Source organism: Botryllus schlosseri, chromosome 15 (assembly GCF_051294905.1).
Source record: "Botryllus schlosseri isolate E-star chromosome 15, Bs_hap1, whole genome shotgun sequence".
Classification (NCBI taxonomy): Eukaryota; Metazoa; Chordata; class Ascidiacea; order Stolidobranchia; family Styelidae; genus Botryllus; species Botryllus schlosseri.
The window spans coordinates 15,160,035-15,166,457 of record NC_137250.1 but is presented as its reverse complement, the minus strand read 5'-3'; positions in this window follow the sequence as shown (position 1 = coordinate 15,166,457).

Genomic DNA, 6,423 nt, shown 5'->3' with positions numbered 1-6,423 from the left:
GTGGAATTCTCAACATATGCTTGTCAATAGAAGAGTTCATAGACATGGCCTGATGATAACCCAGTATCCGTAGACCAGCAAAGATTACCATATTCCGGTCTATCGAATAGCTCTCGGAATATATTGTCTGAAACGTTCCATACTTTTTCATCTCCGAAAGCACGTAGCTGTGTGCGATTATCACAGCATCACATGTATCACAAGACATCACAATTCTCAGTCTGGGCAGTGTAAATCATCGAAATTTGGATTATTCGGGGTTTTCCTAATAATGAAGTCGCATGTGGGCAGTATACCCGTGGTCGTGGGTACATGTTACAATTGCTACTTACATCAATACTCGACTTGACTTGGTCTATTTTGTTCAACCCCGTGGTCAAAACCTGTTGCACTGATCATCGGTATAAATGATATTTCGTGAATTGAAGTATATATCATTAATGCTGAACATTTAAACATGTTTTAGCATGTCACATGTTAGTTCCTCCTAAGATGTGAAAAAGGGATATCCAAATACTTCTCAGGTACGAATTTATAAATACTATATGACCCCATTTATAATGACCAAGGCTAGTAATTTTAAGACGAAGTGTGACACGCCTAATTGCCCATGTTAAATTTTTAGTATACGACAATTCCCCCAGGGAGTAATTAGATAGTCATTAGACAGACAAAATTTTTAAAGCATAGAAAACAACTGGTTCATCCAAACATGTGATTGGATCAACCAAATTTATTGTCGAAACTGCCGTCTTGTTGCGTCACAAAAATCACGATTTCAGTGTTGAAATTTACAGTACATACCAACACACCGCATTTTGGCAGAGTGCCGCCTGTGCAGGCAAGTGGCAATCAGTCAACTACCCGACGAACTAAATTCCATAATACTTGTATTTAGCGACCGAAACCGCCCTTATTTGTCACTTCGATGACGTGTGCATCATTTATACCGAAATCAATTATCGTTCCGAAACTGCGAACTGCCTGGTATCGCGTGAAACACGATTGTTGTGAGTGCCCGTATTTGTACTTGATTCGACACGAGCGTGAGAAATATTAGCAACACCATTGTCAATGTCGCTTTTTGAGGTAGAAATTTGTTTTCACTTCATAATGTGCAGTCTTATACAAAAAGTTATCAGATCACCATTGCATGTGTAATTTTCGGTTTTGTTTACGGCAGGGGTCGCCAACTCAAAACGGATGGCGGGCCACTTTCCAAATTTCGTAGAGATAAAATAGGCCACGCAGTTTAATAACCATGTTTCTTATACTTTACGTCAGTACAACGCTGTGCTCTGTAACATGGACGACGGGCATAGTTCCCTCAAAAGAAATAAAAGTTTTATTAAAAAATATCATGATCATCACTTTCATGCTATTTTGAACTATGAGTCGCGCACAATATCTGACAACACTTTTCAGCGACTAAACAATCGATATTGGGGTTACCAGACACGGTATTTGCTGGTAAACTATATCGCTCGTCGTAAGGCTTGATCCTGTGAGGAAGCCTTAAGTCGCTTTCTAAGCGTCTTGCTCTTGTTAATGTCTGGGCCATTGCACGTCAAGGCAAATATGCCCTGCCCATTCATATCGGCTAATTCTTCCTCCATGAGCTGCTGTTACCATCGCCGTAACTAGTGAGGTATGGTGATTCTGGGCACAGGAAAATAGCTTATTTTGAAGATAAACAGTAATATTGTTAAGCTGAAATTAATTTTAGCATTTCAAAATCCTTTCCAAACAATTCTTCCGAAATCTGAAATCAAGTCGCGGGCCGCAAAATATGACCTCACGGGCCGCATGTTGGTGGTCTCCCATGGCTGCCTTCTTATTTCGATCAACATGAATTCTTATGTAGCTGGCGAAAGGGCGGTTTCACGGAATGGAAAGAGGCCACTCACGCGACTCTGCGATCCCACAATACACCGAATTAAAACTGCGACTCTAACTCCGGATTAGGACTTACTTCAACTCAATATTGCTCTGCTTAAACATTCCCGATAAATCAGTGGTTCTTAACCTGTGTCCCACTGACCACTAAGGGATCCGCGAGCCATGCAGTGGCGTAGCAGCCACTTGGCGGTTCTGGCTCTTCGCCAGGGTAGGCAAAATGTGGCTGCACAATGAGAGAGAGAGATAGATATGGTATTATTTTTCGCCTGCACCATCGAGATGCTCTGACGACAAAGATGCGAGACGGACTTGTTTTTATAATAAGGTCATCTGGTTTGCACCCCCGTTTTACCGTCTGTGATTGCTGAGCGCCTAGCGGGATAACTGCGGATACCAGTTTTCGAGTCTTTGGTCTGACCCGTCCGGGGATCGAACCCACGACCTACCGATCAAGAAGCCGGACGCCTCACCATTACACAGTGAACACAGTCGGCAAAAAGAAGCGTTAATTGGTAGTCCTATAGCTGGCGTCCAGTGAGCTAAAATTTAATCAAACAGATCTCAATCGAATGCTAGTGTCGCGCTGATTCCGAAAACACGAATTAATATGTTAACATGGCGATGGAACCACTCCGAAACAGCCGTCAATGCCGATTGTTCGGAGAGTTCGCAGAAAAAGAAGAATGCCTGGCGAACAATCAGAAGATGATGGGCTCAGTGTTGTTGAAGAAGTTAGAGTTAGACGATGCATGTTTCAAGCTTTGGACAGATTTGAACTTGAAGCTGAAACGAGGTTTACCGGTATACACCACTTAAATGATATGTTTGGATTTTTGAATACCCACGCGCTGCTGCAAAGCGAAAGTCACAATTTATCCACCAGCGCTTTTAGAACCACTTATGACAACGAGGTGGACTTTTTGGAGTTAGCTGCGAAAATTGTCATGCCTTATGCCTTCGAATTGGGGATCATATAAATCAGAAGATTGCTAGCTTTTCGTACAAACCAATAGGAGGCCTCTAGGACGAACACAAATTAAGATATGATCATATGAAGTTGTTCAACTTGAGATTTTAAAAGGGTTAAGAGGCTTGTGCGGAGCAGTGAAACCACGTTTGATCGTAGTGATACAGCGTTTGATGTTTTACAGTGGTTAGTTAATGCAAAGCTACTTGATTCGACACCATATTTATGCTCGTGTCTGAAACTTTATCTGACCATTGGGGTTTCGATTGCAAGCTATGTGAGGCGAGCTTCTCAAAGCTCAAACTGATTAAGTTTTATTTACGTTCTACCATGAATGATGATCGGTTATCAGCTCTATCTATTCTGTCTATAAAAAGAGACTACGTTCATAAACTTGAATTTGAGGATATTATCGCTGATTTTGCTTTGAGGCGGCTATTGATTTTCTATTTGCACCAAACAATCGTTCGCTATTTCTTGTCTTTATTATTTTTGGCCTTAGTAACGTTGAGACGGTGAGGCTGAGACGCGGCATATTGTTTGTAATTATTTTTATTGACAAGGTTGCTTGAACATGAATCTATGTCGAAATTTGCTGCGGTCTACTTATGGGAGGGGGGCGGCATTTTAGGCGAGAGCCAGGGGCGGCAGCACATGCTGCTACGCCAGGGCCGCGAGCCAGTTTCAGGAGTTCAAAGAGACAGCATAGCTAACTAACCTACGGCTCGTAAGTTAGTTATCTATTGAGACACACTCAACTCATATATGTGATGTGTGATGATACGCCGGTCTTGACCCTCATGGGTAATTAAGCCCAATCAGTAGTCGCATTGTGACTGTTGTGGTTGTACGTCATGTTCAGTGGCGTATGTAAGGGAGGTTATGGGGTTCGAAACCGGAACCACGTCCTTCTGAAACAATCCTATCCCCAATATTTATAAGGTTATTTGTAATAATAAGCAATTGTTATCACGCTGTTTCGTAAAATATTCATTATAATGTTTTCGTTTTGCGTGAAAATTATATTTTAATGGTTTCGTTATTGCACATGTCATTTCGTGCACTAGTAATCTATAGTAATATATTTGACCTGTTCTTAGATGTGCATTGCGCCGTATGGCCATACCGTATTTTGGAATCGGGAAAGGAGGATATTATTACCAAATCAGAAAAGTTAGTTGATCAAGACTGAAAACGGCTGATTTTGCTATTTTTGCTGGAAAATTTGTTGAGTTAAAAAAAGGTCGTCACTCTCATTTGACTCCCGAATGACCCACTCGAACGTCCGTATTACCTATTTCCCGTCATTTATGACGATTTTCAGTTGAACCTGTCCATTATCCTAGCTGTAAATGCTGTAAAGGAGGACAAATTGCCAAAAAGGATGACATTTAGGCGTCCTCCGAGGACATTTTCAAAAATCCGAAAAAGTAGGACAAATCCGCATGAAGGAGGACGTATTGTAACCCTGTATTGCGGTGAATTTTTGTTTTTATGACTCAGCGATAATTTGGGGTTCCGCAAAGGCTTGAAGATTAGCGTATGCGTTCCGCGGATTAGAAAAGGTCAAGAACCACTGCTGTAAATCGATATTGGAGACTCGAGCACTGATATAACTTCAAGTGACAGTGCAGATACAATTGCAATTCTTTTGTTGACGAAATTTCTACTGAAATATATGTGAATAGAATGCCGATACAGGAATCGTGTTTTTAGAGGCTGTTGAATAAGGTAACCTGAGACTGTTGACCCATAGTGCCCTATATGGTATGCCGTCTGGGAGCAGCTGAGGAGCAGCGGAAACCGCAATGGTATTGACCATTGTGGCGCAAGCGATTGAGAATTCACACTCTCACTCTCGTGCTGACTTGCTCCTCAGCTGCGCCGTATTATTCCAGACGGCATTGTTACGTCATAATACCAAACTCCGTTTCAATGCAACATTCGAGGCTGATTTTGGGGGGATCCAGGGCCACGAGCATAATAAGATTTATATTTTCGCAATCAGTACCGCGGTAGCTTTCGATTGATATCAATTTTATGAATTTTTGCGCTCGGCAAGTTGGTCAAAAATTACCGCAAAATTACCTTTGGCCAAATGGAAAGTGTGACGCATCGCAGCGAGCCGTGAGATTTGCTTGTGTCCACACCACACTATGGTTGAAAACTTTATCATGAACTGTCCCTCACATGGATTTCGTAGAACGTTCCTGCGCCGTGCTTGTGTTTGCAGAACATTGAACATTCCATTTCGCCTCGTGAACCTACTAACGGATCCAAACAGATTGAAACACGTGATATAATATGTTAGAATATATATGGTGGAATATATTAATATGTGTGGAGTTTGTGATCAATATATTTGAATTGTTGCCACATTAGAATTGAGTAATGTCGTGGCTTACAAGACCTAACGCTGATAAGCGGCACTCTTATTCTTCTTCTAATAAACAACAATAATAATATTATGTATAGGGTTACCATATTTTGGAATATGGAAAGGAGGACACTTTTTACAAATCATAGAAGTCAGATTACCGGACTAGAAAACAGCTGATTCTCAAATTCGTACTGGAAATCTTGTGTTACCTAAAAAAGGTGGCCTATTCCGATTGGACTCAGCCTGACCATTTTCCCGGCTGTCAAAGTTGTAAAGGAGGACGAATTTCCCCAAAAGATGGCATTTTAGGGGGGAGATAGCATAGTGGTGAGCGATATTATATATTATATATCTATTTATTTATTTCATATGTTACCATGTCTACTGTCTTTAATTGTTATATATTTTCTTCTATGATGCAGACTGTCCACTGTGCACTCTCCACTATTATTTTTACAACACTCGATTACTTCACTGCCATGGAGCGGAGGTGACGAGTAACAATAGGCCTTTATAGGTCATATCGTCACCTCCAGTCAAATTTTATGTTTGACGAATCAATAAAATGTCTGTCTGTCTGTCTGTCGGCGCCATCCAAGCAGGCGGCCAGGGTTCGATTCCCGCCGTCGGAGGTAATTCTGGTCTCCTCGTCTCCCGTGTCGCTGTTCTTACGGCGAGAAAAAAAAGGCAGAGAAAAAAGACCCGATTAAGAAATAAAAGAGCAAGAAATAGCTTCTAAAAAGGAACGACGAAGACAGAATGACATCGAAGAAGACCGACATCGGGCACTAGGTCGAGGTGGATGTCTGTTCAAGAGACCCCAACTGGTTGGTCGTTCGGTATCCTCCTATCGTCCTTTAGGAGGCATTGTCCTCCTTTTTCCGGAAATCGAAAATGGTAACCCTATTATATGTGAACAAACATATATTCAACCGATTTGTACTTGCAAACTGGATATGGTTGGATATGATTTTTGACCACTTCCACCTGTACTTAACGATTTTTGAAGCAAAACTTATGTAGGCCTACTTACTTTTTACCTTTCGGATTTTGTAAAGTATATTTTATAGTCGTTACATTCATTTGATTACGCATATTACAATTTCGAAATTCACGATCTCTCATTGAGTATACTAAAAGCAAGCGAAGCCGTGACCAAATCCATTGTAAGTTACTT